This window comes from Lutra lutra, chromosome 3 (genome assembly GCF_902655055.1).
Source record: "Lutra lutra chromosome 3, mLutLut1.2, whole genome shotgun sequence".
NCBI lineage: Eukaryota > Metazoa > Chordata > Mammalia > Carnivora > Mustelidae > Lutra > Lutra lutra.
In genome coordinates this window covers 29,435,033-29,450,736 of record NC_062280.1, presented here as the reverse complement: position 1 = coordinate 29,450,736, position 15,704 = coordinate 29,435,033, and the positions used below count along the sequence as shown (strand labels likewise).

Genomic DNA, 15,704 nt, shown 5'->3' with positions numbered 1-15,704 from the left:
CTGTTCTCACGGGTGGGGACTCAGTAGCTCAGCGGCTGAGGGGCCCCTGGGGGCTTATTAATAAAAACATATGAAGAAACAACTGGATGATATATACAAAGACATGACTCACAGGGCAATATATATCCATTTCAGATACCCCAGTCCAGGGTGGGCGCGTATTCTTTCAGTCAAAACCTGAAGGGTGAGTGGATGTTGGTTGGCTCGGTGAAGGCTGAAGGAGAAAGGAAGAGAGTGGAAGGAGATGGTATTCCAGGCAGAGGAATCAGCAGGGACAAAGAGCTCGAAATAAGAGTGGGAATGAGGTCCTTCAGATGACCTTTAAGAAAGCCTGGGGCTAGGGGACGCCTGGGTGGCTCAGTGGATTAAGCCGCTGCCTTCAGCTCTGGTCATGATCTTGGGGTCCTGGGATCGAGCCCTGCATCTGGCTCTCTGCTTAGCGGGGAGCCTGCTTCCCTCTCTCTCTGCCTGCTTCTCTGCCTACTTGTGATCTCTCTCTGTCAAATAAATAAATAAAATCTTAAAAAAAAAAAAAAAAAGCTTGGGGCTATACACAACTGATAAATTATTGAACACTACATCTAAAACTAGTGAGGTACCTATATGTTGGCTAATATAACTAAAATTGAAATTTTAAAATTTAAGTAGAAACAAATTTATTTAATTTAAATAAAAACAAAAAGAAAGCTTGGGGCATCTGGATCTTAGGTACAGAAAGCAGTCTGGCAGGAGGTGAAGCTGGCGAGCTAGCAGCAGACAAATTAGCTCAGATAGTGGAGGCCACAGCAGTATTGAGAATTTCAACATAAATATGACAAGAGACTAGAGATAGCTTTAAGCAGGGAAGTGACATGATCAGGGTTGTATTTTGGGGAAATCACTCTGGCTTCAGCGTGGAGAACAGATCAGGGGAAGTATGAGATTGGAAAAAGGGAGATGGGGGGAGGTGGTGTAATCCAGGCAAGAGATGATGATGGCCTGAATCCGAGTAGGGGCAATGCTTAGAATTAATGAGAGCTCAGTAGAGAGTTTAGATATGAGATAGATATTTTAAAATAAGTAACTTTCCAGTGTATCACTAAAGGGATAAAATGGGGGTGGGGGGAATTCTATTCCCAGAGCAATTATAAAGTACTTAAAATTTTTTTAAAGAAAAATTCCAACCTTATCTGCAGGAAACACTTTGACTTACCTCTATGCAAAAGTTCAGCCAAACATTAGTTTAGTGTATGGAGCACCTTTGGCCATTCTTTCAGGGAAATCCTGACAGCTGCTTCCCTCAACCCACCCTCATACCCTGGGGTGGCTCAGGACAGCCATGTTTCTGCCTTCCCAAAGATGATTGGTCTGGGAGTAATCACCTGACATGTACTGGGTATCTAAGTTTGTGTTCCCCTAAAAGCATAGCCTGAGACAAGGATTTGGGCACAGGTGGTTCACATGGGAGTAATCGTAGCCAAAAAGAGAAAGAGACAAGGAAGGAAGGAAAACCAATGAAGAATGTTATTGAGCTGGTTACCACCATGGTAATAGGAGCTCAGTTCCACTGGCAACCATAGGAGAAACCACGCAGACTGCACCTCAGAATTGTCTTTCTAAAGGGCAGACGGTGGGGCGCACTCCTGTTTGCCACGAGCTGGGGGTTGCTGCCAGTGGTGGTAATTCTCCACGCCCACTTTGCGGAGCCTGTGCTCATGTGTGCAAGCTGAGCTATGGAGGTTTTACCTTGAGGCAGAGATGGCAAGGCTGGGCTTTGAGGTAGGAAGCCATTAGGGCTTCTATGAACAGCGCAGCTGCAGTCATAGATGGACTGAGCAAATGTGGCACAGGGCACTAGGAACATCTGCTATATTTGGCAATATTTGGCCAATCGGTTTCTTTCCCAAAAATTTGGAATTGAGGTCAAGAGAATCAATGTTCAGAAAACCATGGGGCCTGTAACATAACCTATAGTTTGGCCCTCTGCCATACTCCCATACTGTCATACTAACTGGGTAACAGGAAAAGAGATTGTTACCTGCAATATTCTGTTTTCACAGTGGGACACAGTGAGCCTCCTAAAAAGAGGTTGATCTTGTAGCTCACCTATATGGGCTTAAGTCATACCGCTGATTCTTTTGCCTCTTCCCAAAGTCTACACTCCGACAAAACTGTGGCTAACTGCCATTACCCCTCATTTCACTTTGTCTGTTTTAAGACAGTTGTAAGTCATCCCGTTAGAGTCAGGGTATTTCTTAAGGCTTCGTCAGAATCTCTGATCACAATGTGAAGTCAGGCTGATGACATTGTGGAGGCTTCTGAGACAGGTCTACACATCAGGCCCTCTGCCATGGGGTTTAGCTTTTGACCTTGGCCCTGTAGAAAGAACATGTTGAAGAGCTTGCCATTTGTGAATTCCAAAACTCCATATCTGTGAAATCCAGCCTCAGTTGGGTTAGATTTAAACTTACGAAATAGCTAATACTTGACTACTTTTTTTTACACTTAAAAATTTTTCATATGGGGCACCTGGCTGGCTCAGTTGGTAGAGCGTGCAACTCTTGATTTTGGGGTTGTGAGTTTGAGCCCCATGTTGGGTATAGAGATTACTTAAAAAAATAAAATCTTTAAAAAAATTTTTTGTATGATTTATTCTCATCTAAGCAGCATACATCATGGGCAAGAATTGTTTTTCTCTGACCTTCTATCTAATCGTGAGCCTGCTGGGTTTTGCACCAAGACATGAAGGCAAACAGTTACTGTCCGAGAGTATGGTCTAAGTCCACATACCTTAAAAACAGAGGTGCCAAATGTCTATGTACCTCTGCCCTTCAAACTTTTATTTTCTACTAATCGTATATAAGAAGAGGATATAGATAGGAAATAAGTTACGCTGCCATAACGGGGACTCAAAACCAGTGGCATAAATAAGAAAGGAGTTTAATTTCTTGTTTGTGTAATAATCCAAGGCTAGTATGAAAACACCTCTCAAAGGTCCGGACACCTCCGTTTTGTGCCTCCTTCATCCTAACCTGTTGCCTTTGTTCATGTGGTCCCAAAAGAGTCCTTGCTCCAGGCAGCAGAATGAAGGAGCGGAAAAGGAAGGCATGCCAGTGATTTAATTTTATTTGCATGCATCACTTCTGGGCGCTTTGGATGGACTAGCACTTAGTCACAATGATCATACCTAGCTCTATCGGGCTCATTCCCTCTCTAGGAAATGTAGTCCTCAGCTGGATGGTCATGTGCCCAGATCAAATTTCAATTATTATGTCAGTGAAGGAAAACAGATATTAGGGAGGAGACTAGTGTCACAGGGGGAAATAAAGGACACGTTTTATGTTACGTGGACCATCTTGAGCTTGAAGTACTAAAGCAGGGTGTGGGTCACTTAACGTCACATAGCAGCCAAGATTGTAGGCCTCTTACCTCATGTGGTTTGAGGATGAGAACGAGCTCTGCTTGGCCTGTCCCCTGTTGCAGCGCTCTCTGCTGGTTGTCTACCTAACAGCCTTTCCCAGCTCCCTCCTTGAGGACAAAACCATGATTTTAATCACCCTTGTGTTCTACGTGGATCCCTTTGCAGCCCCTAATCTTAAATGCCCTAAGTCAGTGTTCCTCAAACTTGTTAACCACTACCAACATTGAATACCCATTTTATAACTACATTTTATAAGCCAACACACTCCCAGAGGCCAAAACTGATACTTGACCTTATTAATGTTTGATATATTCCAATATTCTATTGTTTCATTTTTAAAAAAATCTGGTTGCCCATTCACTATGTTGATTTCCGTGCCACCCACCCCCCATTAATCGTTTGTAATCTTTGGCTCTGTGGGGAGGGGGAAGCCAAGCTGCTCTAAGCCAATTAAGCTGCCTTCATTCCCCTTGGTTAAAGCATATTACACAATTTGTAATCTGAAAGAAAAATTTATCCTTATCTCTAAAAAAACCAAAATGATGATCATTCTCTTTAAAAAATATAATGCTAAAAATACAATGCTGGAGGTTTTCTAATAAGCCTCCTTAACCTTCATCTAGTGCTCTTGGAAATATAACTGTTGTTATATTTGGCTAACAATCTACTACTGATAAAAGCACACTTTACAGTTTATAGCATTGGGCTGTGGAAATTGATAAGGTGTTGTTCATACATAACTTCAAAGAAACATACATATCCCCAAAGGCATTTTTTTTTTTTTGCCTTGTGGAATGTTAATCAGTTTGTAACCAACCTAGTAATTTTGTTCATTTATCGATATACATTTCTTCCTTGAAAACTCCAACTTTTTTGTATTCCTTACCAGGCCCCTCATTCATGATTTAAATAAAACCTTTATATGCACATACTTTTTTTTTAAATTTTATTTATTTGACACAGAGAGAGAGAACACAAGCAGGGGGAGCAGCAGAGGGAGACTTCTGAAGGGGGGTGTCAGACACTGGGCTTGATTTCATGACCCAGAATCATGACTTGAGCTAAAGCCAGACGCTTAACGAACTGAACTACCCAAGTACCCCACACATACTATCTATCCTTTTTTTTTTTTTTTTTTTTGGTCAGAGAGAGAGCACAAGCAGGGGGAGCAGCAGGCAGAGGGAGAAGCAGGCTCCCCACTAAGCAAGGAGCCTGATGCAGGACTTGATCCCAGGACCGTGGGATTGTGACCTGAGCCAAAGGCAGACACTTAACCAACTGAACCACCCAGGCCTCCCTTTCCTATCTATTCAGATGAGAACTTATTTCTGCTCTAAGCATTACCTGTGACATGCAGCACTTAGGAAGTCATTTTCTGACCATGAGTGGAGCCAAGCAGAGAGGACAAGCCAACATGTTGAAGATGGCAGAGAAGAGAGATGGAAAAGATCCAGGATCATTGATAAATTCACTACCCTGAGCACCGCATCTGGCCTTTCGGTATAGGAGATTAAGTGTCCTTGTTAGCAAAGCCTTCCGACTCCTACAACCCAAAGCTTCCTTTGTGATGTACCTGTTATGGAAGCTCATATTAATAAAAATGAACATTTGATTCCTTCACTTGGAACTTCCTGCTGGTGTATTGTCTACATAAGGTGTTGGCTGTGATGGTAGCAGTAGAGGGATTTCTGAGCTCCCTAACCAACGTTATAGACCCTCCACTCACAGCTCTGGCAGGACTCGATATACTGACATTATAATCTGTGCATGAATAGTCTGTTTACTTGTTTTTAATTTTAAATAAGTTCTAGGGCTTTATAAGTGCTTTTATTTTAAGATACAATCATCCGATTTTAAATCGTGCTCTTCATGTTAAATTATAATCACTTGGTTTTAAGAATTTTTTTTTCTCTCTACATTCATCCGTGGCTTTAGAATTGTAGGCTTTCAGTTTTTGGAACCTTGTCTGGAGCAGACTAAACAAAGATAAACACTGTCTCTCTCCCCGCTCCCGCTCCACGGATGCTCAGATAACCAAAGGCTTAGAGAACCCTAAAAATAAAATCTTTGGAGCTCTTTCTTGGGACTTTGCCAAAATGTTTTAACCGTCCCAAGACTTACTTAGGACACCACAGAGACCACAAAAGGGAGGGAAGCTTTGGGTCTTCGCTTTTCTCAGACAAGACATCTCCTAACCGATGGGTTACAGTCTAGATTAAGCTTTCCGCGTGGATCAGCAGCTGAGGAGCTTTGGAAGACTTACAGAGGGTGTCGAACAGATCCAAATCACCACTCCCTAACGTGGAGTTTGAATGTAGGATCCTTGCTTCCTGAATAAAGGAATAAAGAAGAAAGTCAACAACATTTCTACCTTGACGGAGCTGTGTCGGAAGGGATCCGTTAACAGTCAAGCCCCACGTAAGTCTCTTTCATTGTAGCCCAGCAAAGCCTACACAGACCCGATAAGCAGCTTTGTGCTTCAACTGCGGGAGTAACCAGTAGCGGAGCAGGAGCCCCCTCCCTGGAACAGCAGGAATCAGCTCCTCAGTAACTGAGCAGGTGGGGGCAGGGCCACACACAACACCTCTTGTTTCAGGGTCAGCAGGTTTAAAACAGACAAGGTTAAAGCAAGGATGTCTCCAGCGTAATTCAACTCAAATACTAGCTAATGGTATCTGCTCTGTGGTCTTCCTCCTCCTCAATCAGCGCTCAGAGAACGAGGGCATGAAGAAAGGAAAAGGAAAACTTACCTGTCCTGTCCTGCTCTTGCGAACCTGTTAGTTTCTTTAATCCCGCATGAAAACCTTTTGAAGGAGAGCTTAATGTGTTCCCATTTTGCAGAGAAGCCAACTGAGTTTGAGAAGTTAGCTGCTTACGGAAATGGGATCTGGAGCCAGCTTTTTGTGATGCCTTGAGTCCCATGTTATCTCCTGATACAACATTGCCCCCTGAAATCTACTCTTGTGGCCTTCTTAACAACTGAAAAGAGGAGTCTTAAGTGGTATTTTCTCAGAGTGTTTGTGGGAAATCCCAAATCTCTCCATGGGTCATCAATAATCAAACACCCTGTCATAGCAAGGTATTTAAATATCTAAGTGAGAACCAGGATGGGGAGTTCTTTGGAACGGGCTTCAGATCCCAGGAGATCTGTAGAGCATCCCGACGGCTCTGCCTTTTCTGAGGTCAGCCTCCCTGTCTCCGGTACTGTCGGTTGATGTCCTCAAGTGCCCTAGCTCTCCTGTGAACTAATTAGACTCCTAGTTCAAATCATAGGACTTTATGGGTTGCACAGTGATCTCGTATATATTTGGTTCACTCCACTAAATAATGCCATGGGTAAGCAGAAGGTGAATAACTAACCCATGGTCTCTACCCCCAGCTGTTCAATGTCTAGTAGTAAAGACACACAAACAACGAATTCAAAGGGAAAAGTACCCCAAAACAGTGGCTTTCAAACTTATTCAGTCTTAACTCACACCAGGAAATATATTTTATACCTCATCCCAGTATACAAAAGTATAAAATAAATGCTATTTAAGGTTCCCTAAATTGATTTTATGACCCACTAATTCATGAAAGTTTGAAAACCAGACTCTCATGGGTGTGCAGAGCCTACAGAACACAGAGAAGGGAGCCAGTAATGCTCAGGAGCGGGGCCGAGGAGGGACAGTGAGAATTCTCCAGGTGGACAAGAATCTAAAGGTGTTCCAGCCACAGGAAGGTCACAGGAAGGGCATCGCAAATGTTACAGACTACCCTCACAAGTAAGGCATGGAGAAGACTGAGGCTAAGAAGGTGGAAAAGAGACTTTCTGTTAAATGCAGTAGATGGAATACACACGTTTTATGTTTGTTCCCTTCTTAAACTCCACTGAAATAGTAATAAAGGAGTGAAGAGAGCAGAAGAAAGAATACATGGAGATATGATTTTAAAAAACCATCTTGACCATCCAACTCTTGGTTTCGGCTCAGGTTGTGATCTCAGGGTCGTTAGATCGAGCCCCACATCAGGCTCTGTGCTCAGCACGGAGTCTGTTGAAGACTCTCCTTCCCCAGGCTCCCTTTAGCAGCACATATACTAAAATTGGAATGATACAGAGATTAGCATGGGTCCTGAGCAAGGATGGCACACAAATTCGTGAAGCATTTCATATTTACTTATTTATTTTCAAATATCTTATTTATTTATTTGACACAGAGAGAGAGAGAGAGAGAGAGAGAGAGCAGGAACACAAGCAGAGGGAGTGGGAGAGGAAGAAGCAGGCTCCCCGCTGAGCAGGGGGCCTGATGTGGGGCTCAATCCCAGAACTCCAGGACCATGACCCTAGCCCAAGGCAGATGCCTAACGATTGAGCCACCCAGGCACCCCAAACTGTTTCATGTTAAAGAAAGAAAGAAAAAAAAAGACTGTCTCCTTCTGCTCCTCTCCACACCTTTCTCTCTCTAAAAATAAACAGATAAATCTTTAAAAAGAAAAAAATCTCAGGGAGGGCGCTCCTGGCTGGCTCAGTCAGCGACTCTTGCTCTCAGGGTGATGAATTCAAGCCACATGTTGGGAGCGGAGCCTACTTTAAAAAAAAAAAAAAAAGGAAAAGCAAACATCTTGGAAAATGGAAAGGTTACAAAAGAGGGATGACAGGGAAACAAGCCAGTTTGGGCTGCAGGGCCTTGGAAAGGCTTGGGATGGGAAGTGCCAGGTAACTCTGAAGGGAGGATAGAAGGCTGGGGCTAAAAACAGAAGGAGGAGGGCGCCTGGGTGGCTCAGTGGGTTAAGCCGCTGCCTTCGGCTCAGGTCATGATCTCAGGGTCCTGGGATCGAGTCCCGCATCGGGTTCTCTGCTCAGTAGGGAGCCTGCTTCCCTCTCTCTCTCTCTCTGCCTGCCTCTCCGTCTACTTGTGATCTCTCTCTGTTAAATAAATAAATAAAATCTTAAAAAAAAAAAAAAAAACAGAAGGAGGAGTTGAAGAGCTACATAAGCGGCAGTGGGATTTCCTGATCCCCTCCTCTGACCTGGGCAACGGGGTGGGGGGGGGGGGAACTCTGGGATACCGGCCTGCCGGGAGTCTGCTTCTCCCCCACCCCATAAGTAAATAAAAAATAAAAATAAAAATATAATCACAGAATAAAAAACTCAGGAGGATGGTTGCAATGGAAAGTTGAGAAGACATTTTAGAAAGTAGAACAAAAAAGAAAAATAAATGGACAAATAGGAAAGAAAGATGATAAAATCTCAGTCTTGAAGGAGCCAGAGTTGGTCAGGGGGGAAGTAGGGAACCATATTCCTGACTGAGACACACAAATGCAAAGGAGTGACTAATGAGAATAAGGGGTTACAAATACTTGTGCTGTGGTTGAAATATCAAATTAGAGGGGGAAATGGGCGGAGACATGAGGCTGAATAGCCGGGTAGCTTTTGTGTTATTTTGAAACTTGTGCTTATAAACATTTATAGACCTCGGTAAAAGTAGCCTTCAGACTCACACCTTAGTATTTTTTCCATACAGCCAAGGGCAGTATGATTTAGACCAATAGTTCTCAAGTGGGCGTGGCGGGGGGACGGAGCGCATTTTTTCCACCAGGGACCATCTGTGAGGGCGGAGGGGAATGGGGGGAGGGGACTACTGGCATTTAAAGGAGAGGTTACGGACGCTTTTATCCATTCTGGATAAACAGGACAGTCCCTATCACCACTGACCAAGAATTATCTGGCTGGTAAGGTCAATAGTACAGTCAATAGTTGAGAAACCCTGATTTAGATGAAATGTAAAATTGGAACTATTCTGAGTGAGTTCAAATCCCAGCCCCTTCAGTATTTATTTTACATAAAACAATCATTTATTTTTACAGAAAAATGCTCAACATTTTAAAAAGTAGTTTCTGAACACCTTTGAAAGACATACACACAGGATGCTTGGGTGGCTCAGTTGGTTAAGCGTCTGCCTTTGGCTTGAGTCCTGATCCCATGGTCTTGGGATTGAGGCCCATGTCAGGCCCCATGTTGGACTCCCTGCTCAGTGGGGAGTCTGCTTCTCCCTCTGTTCTTCTCCTCCCTCCACTTGCGCTCTCTCTCAAATAAATAAATAAATAAATAATTTTTAAAAAGAAAGACACATATACACATAACTAAATGTAAAAAAGTAAGTTTAAAAAGCATGGATATTAAATATACATTATGTTAATATAATTTACTATAATATAAAATTAATACATTTCAAAGTAAACACTAAACAGCAGTCCAAATTGAAATGTAGTAATAAAATTATTTGCTCCTTTTAAAAATAGTGATCCCTTAAAGAAAATAATCAAGGTGTCACTGGTAAATTTTAAGTGTATTTTGCGTGCAAATTTTCGGAGCTGCTGAAAAATCACTTTCTGGTATGACACCACTCAAGAGAATGTGAGGAGATGAAGTTATAAATCTAACTTCAAATACAGTTCTCTGACTCTTCCTTATTCAAATAATTTCATCTCTTGTTTGATAACTTTTTAAAAGTACAGTTGACACACAGTGTTACATTAGTCGAAGTTATAAATCTAACTTCAAATACAGTTCTCTGACTCTTCCTTATTCAAATAATTTCATCTCTTGTTTGATAACTTTTTAAAAGTACAGTTGACACACAGTGTTACATTAGTCGCAGGTGTACAACGTAGCGATTTCACAAGTGTATACATTTGACTGTGCTCACCACAACTGTAAGGAGGAGATATTTTTGAGCCAATATTTTTGTTTCTTGAGATAGCTGTGACGTTTTTCTTTTGATTTCTGGCAAGCTCTAGTTTTTGTTTCAAAAGCGAAGTTTTTGATTTATAGCCAACTTCTTTAATTTCATTGAATACAGAATGAGATTCTGATGCAGAGACTCAATATTAATTTTAATATTGTCTTGTTCCTAATTCTACTCGTTTTGTTTTGTTTTTATTTGACAGAGAGGGAGAGAGAGAGCACAAGTAGGCAGAGCGGCAGGCAGAGGGAGAGGGAGAAGCAGGCTTCCCGCTGAGCAGGACCTGAAGGCAGACACCCAAGGACTGAGCCACCCAGGCGCCCCAAGGTCTTTATTATTATTTTTTTTAATGTGTAGGTAATGTGTAGGTAAGCTTGGTGTGGCAATTTTAAAATACATTCACAAATTCTTCATTACTTCTCCATTCACAAGTGGGAGCTGGACTCAGTGACTTGCTTCTAACAAATTCAAGACAGCAGAGGTGATAGCATGTGACTTTTGACACTAGGTTATACAAAAAACCATGGTGGCTTCCTTCTTGCTCTCTCTTGGATCACTTGCTCTAGGGAAGGTAGGTGTCTCGTGACCATACTCAACAGAAGAGGTTAGTGTGATAAGGAACTGAGGCCTCTTGCCAACAAGAAGTGAGTAATTGTGGTTTCTAGGCAACAGTTGCCTAAGGGCAGCAGATACCCTAGCCCCAGTCAAGCTTTCAGATGACTGCAGCCAGTGCACATCTTCAGGGCACCCTTGTGGGAGACTTTGAACCAGAACCACCCAGATACTCCCAGATCCTGATCCTCAGCAATAGTGTGAGATAATGTTTTACGCCACTAAGTTTTGGAGCACTTTGTTATGTGGAAATAGACGATCAATACACTTGGTGGTGACACTTTTTATTGATCTATGACATATGACATACAAACAGAAATGTATACAGGTGACTGAATTTTCACAAATTCAACACTCCCGTATAACCAGCACCCTGAACAGGAAATAAGATATTATCACTTTCAAGAAGACCCTTCCAGGGACGCCTCGGTGGCTCAGTCAGTTAAGTCTCCACCTTCAGCTCAGGTCATGATCCCAGGGTCCTAGGATTGAGCCCTGCATCGGGCTCCTCGCTCAGCAGGAAGCCTGCTTCTCCCTCTCCCTCTGCCTGTCACTCTGCCTGCTTATGCTCTCTCTTCATCTATTCATCTCTCTTCCTCTGACAAATAAATAAATAAAATCTTAAAAAAAAAAAGAAGACCCCTCCAGTTGCTGCTCCCCCACCCCCAAGGGTAGCCACTATCTTGACTTCTAACAATATAAATGTACTTTATAAAATGGGATCATATATGTATGACTTTATTTGAAAGAGAGAGAGAGTGCACGAGTGGGAGGAGCACAGGGAGAGGGGAGAGAATCTCAAGCAGACTCCTCAATAAGTCTGACCCCAACACAGGGCTCAATTCCACAACCCTGAGATCAGGACCTGAGTCAAAACCAAGGGTCAGACACTCAACCAACTGTGCCACTCAGGTGCCCCATATATCATATACTTTTTGTGTCTAGTTTCTTTTACTCAATATTTTATTTATGAGATCGACACATATTTTCATGCTTAATTATAGTTCTTCATTCTATCTGTTTGTCTGAATATACAGCATTTATCCACTGAGTAGCAAACTTCTGTGTGTTATAGTTATATGTATTCCTTCCTGACATTGTGCCATTTGCTTTATCATTCTCTCTCTCTCTCTACACACACACACACACACACACACATCATACGTTCACTCATTTATTCACATTTCTAAATCATTTGATATGATTTGCAGAGAACATAACCCTTTTCCTCTAAAATCTTTAGACTGTCTAACCTAAATATAAGGATATCCTCTTATATATACAAAGTGAATGTCAAGAAGTTTGATCTTATGCAATATTTTATGTAATATACAATCCATCTTCAAATTCTACCAGTTGCCCCAAGAGTGTCCTTTATAGTAACATTTTTATAGTAACTTTATAGTAACTTTTTTCTCCCACCTAGCCTAGGTGTAACTTTATAGTAACTTTTTTCTCCCACCTAGGATTCCAACGAAGATCATCTCTTGCTTTTATTGTCATTTCTCTTTTGTCTCCTTTTTAATCTTGAACAGTTTCTCAGTTTTTCATTATCTTGTATGAAATGGACAATTTTGAAGGGGATCAACTCATTTTTCACACTTAAAAAAATACTCTGAGATTTCTTTTTAACTTTATCCCATTTCTGCGGAGCCACTTTTTTTTTTTTTTTTTTCAAGCAAGCACTAATACATATAATTGGATTTTGGTTCAAAATATTTAGTTGAGTCTCAATAGTTTGGTCAAAATTGTTTTTGAAATAATATGATGCCTTGACAAAATCACAGAAGATCGATCTGGTTGGGCAATCTCACTTTAAACTCAGAAAAGCCTTTAGCTCCAAAACAACAAATATGAACCTCTAAATCTAGGTCATTTTCATTGCCTTTGGCCTAGTCCAGGAACAAAGAGCTCGCAAGTCTATGGGAAGGTTAGTTTAACTTAGCTACCATCTACGCTAGAGAAATAACAGACAAAGCCAAGGTATCTACTGGAAATGGGTCTGTACCAATCACCACAATCAATTTACATTGGCTGCTTCCAAAGTTCAAACACTTTTGTTTAGGTCAACATACATTTATTGAGCATCTACTATGCGCCAGGCACTGTGCTAGGCTCTGGGAATATTCAGATGACTAAAACATAGTCCCTGCCTTCAAGAATAAGCATTATAGGGGTGCCTGGGTGGCTCAGTGGATTGAGCCTCTGCCTTCAGGTCGGGTCATGATCTCAGGGTCCTGAGATCAAGCCCCACATCAGGCTCTCTGCTCAGCAGGAAGCCTGCTTCTCCCTCTCTCTGCCTGCCTCTCTGCCTGCTTGTGATCTCTGTCTGTCAAATAAATAAAATCTTTTTAAGAAATGAGAATAAGCATTACAGTGGAAGTTATACATAAACACATATACCTATATATCCCCTATACCACACTTGGATAGAGAAAATGAAGATTGTGTGTGATGCATGGAAAAACAGAAGTACACTGAGGGAACACTAGGAAAGCCAGTCTGATATGGGGGGGCAGGTCACCTGAGACATCAGGGGAGTCTTCGTAGATGGAGTATGGCCTAAAGTCCATATTAAAAGACAAGTGAAGTGTTTGCCAGAGGGATAAGGTGTGTGTTTGTGTGCAAAGCAGGGGTGGAGGAGGGCAGCACAACCCAGCAGAGAGGACGAGCCGTTTGGAGTTTGATACTGTAGTGTAAAAAGCAAGACAGGGCATACCCAGTGTTGGCCTCACTGAAATAAATTTCCTCCTCCCCCTCCTCCTTCTTTTTTTTTTTTTTTTTTTTAGAGATTTTATTTATTTATTTGTTTGCCAGAAAGAGAGAGCACAAGCAGGAGAAGCAGCAGGTGGAGGGAGAACAGGTTTCCTGCTGAGGAGGGTGCCGGATGCGGGACTGGATCCCAGAACCCTGGGATCATGACATGAGCCGAAAGCAGATGCCTAACTGACTGAGCCATCTGGGTGCCCCTAAATAAATTTCCTTCTTGTTTTACCACCACCACTGCCGCCACCAAAATAAAACAAAACAAGACAAAACAAAAAACAAAAAAGGCCAAGAAGGGGAAGGGGCATATCTCAGAGGTTTTTTAACCGTATCAGGAAGATTGAATGAAAGTTTGTAGAATGAGAGCCTTTGATCAGTATTAAATAGCAGAAAGGTCATCATATTTGTATTTTAAAATCATCTAGTCACATTTAGGGATGTGAATTTCCGTGGGGGACAGGAGTGTGAACAGGGGGGCGCCTGGGTGGCTCAGTCATTAAGCATCTGCCTTCGGCTCAGGTCATGATCCCAGGGTCCTGGGATGGAGCCCCACATGTGGCTCCCTGCTCAGCGGGAAGCCTGCTTCTCCCTCTCCCACTCCCCCTGCTTGTATTCCCTCTCTCACTGTCTCTTTCTCTGTGCCAAATAAATAAATACAATCTTTAAAAAAAAAAAAAGAGTATGGAAGGGGAAACTGTCCTAGTGTGTCAGGTAAGCAATGAGGAGGGTGTGACTCAGGGCTGTGGTACAAGTGACAGAATCAAGAAATAATTAGGACATCCAATTAGCTGCAACTGGTGATTGCATGTGGAATTAGGGAGAGAAGTAGTCCTTTGTGGTTGGTGGTGCCAGCAAGCAAGATGGAAAATAAAGAAGAAGCCTATCTGTTTCGGGGAGTGGGTGGCAGCGTGGAAAGAGTTTTCTGTATGTGGGGAAGAAAGCACCCATGGGATGTTCAAGTGAGGTGTCTCGTTGGGAGTTCCAGGCAGGGAGTTGAGCTAAGATGTAGAGGTCATCAGCACGGGAGTGGAAACTGAATGGGTGGACACGAGAAATTGCCCAGGCAGTGAGAAGCAAAATGAACCAGTGACACACTCAGTGACCACCAACATTTAAGGGAGCAGGCGGAGGAAGTCCAAGGAAACTTAAGTCAGCCATTGAAAGCAAAGCCATATGGTGATAGAGTGTCCTTCCGTGATGAAATTAACAGTACATGATCACATGTACATGTACTCTGATCTGCAATAACCCTTGACCAGAAAAACAAAATCTGCCCAGCACTACTACTAATCAAATTCTTCTTGAAGACTTCATTTCTGCCCTCTCAAGTCCTATAGATCACCCTTCAGAGTAGGAAGGCAGCTAATGTGACTCAGCTCAGCTCCCCCTTCTTGGAACCTTCTCCGTTCCCTCCACAGTTCCCCATTGGACCATGTTGAACCTTCATCTCTGGTGATCCTTTTCTGAGCGCACTATAATTTGTCAGCTTGTCCATGAGCCAAGCAAGCCATCCCTGGCAATATTCTAACCTGTGCACGGCACGCTACATACAAGTATTACCTCTCTTGCTTCGGAAACAGTATTTCCAGTAACGCAGCCTAAAATTTAGTTTATGGCCAGCCACCTTACACTATTAGCTATTGGAATGTCTAGGTAACTAGAGCGCACGGCCCTTCCCTCCAGTGTAAGTCTAACCCACTCTTCTTGCCCCAGCGTGTACTCTGCAGGTGATTTTTGTTTAGCCTGAATTGTACGTTTCACATTTCTGCTCATTTTTCTTTCACTCATAGGAAAAGTTTTGTCCCTTTCATCAAGGGGCAGAAAATACCCAGGACACCTGTTAATGAAGAAAAAAACACTGTAGATGAACATGTAAGAACCATCAGACCAAGGTGAATGTCCAGATTTGACCCTCATGGAACTCTTAATCTATGATGAATGTTTTGATCCAACTGAGACTTCTGGCTTCATCTTCAGACTGTAAGCTTAAGAAGGAGATGGGTTAAAGGTGAGACGTATGGCAGAGAGTTGGGTCTAATTTTCTTCAATTTCCTATTTGTGGATTAGAACTGTTTTCCTATTCCCTTCTGAAACCTCCAGATGATTAAAAGTTCATGTTCCTTAGAAGCAGAGGGCAGGGCCTCAGTCAACTCTAACAGATGATCTCCCAGGTAAAGGTGAAATAAAAGAGAAGGAAAATG

General features: G+C 42.4%; 1 non-coding gene across 1 annotated transcript; it reads left to right on the top strand.

The window, feature by feature from the left end:
* The first annotated feature begins 7,455 nt into the window (after positions 1–7,455).
* LOC125096604 (U6 spliceosomal RNA) lies at positions 7,456–7,557 on the top strand. Its single transcript, XR_007126282.1, has one exon. It is a non-coding gene; the product is annotated as a U6 spliceosomal RNA (small nuclear RNA).
* Positions 7,558–15,704: the final 8,147 nt, after the last annotated feature.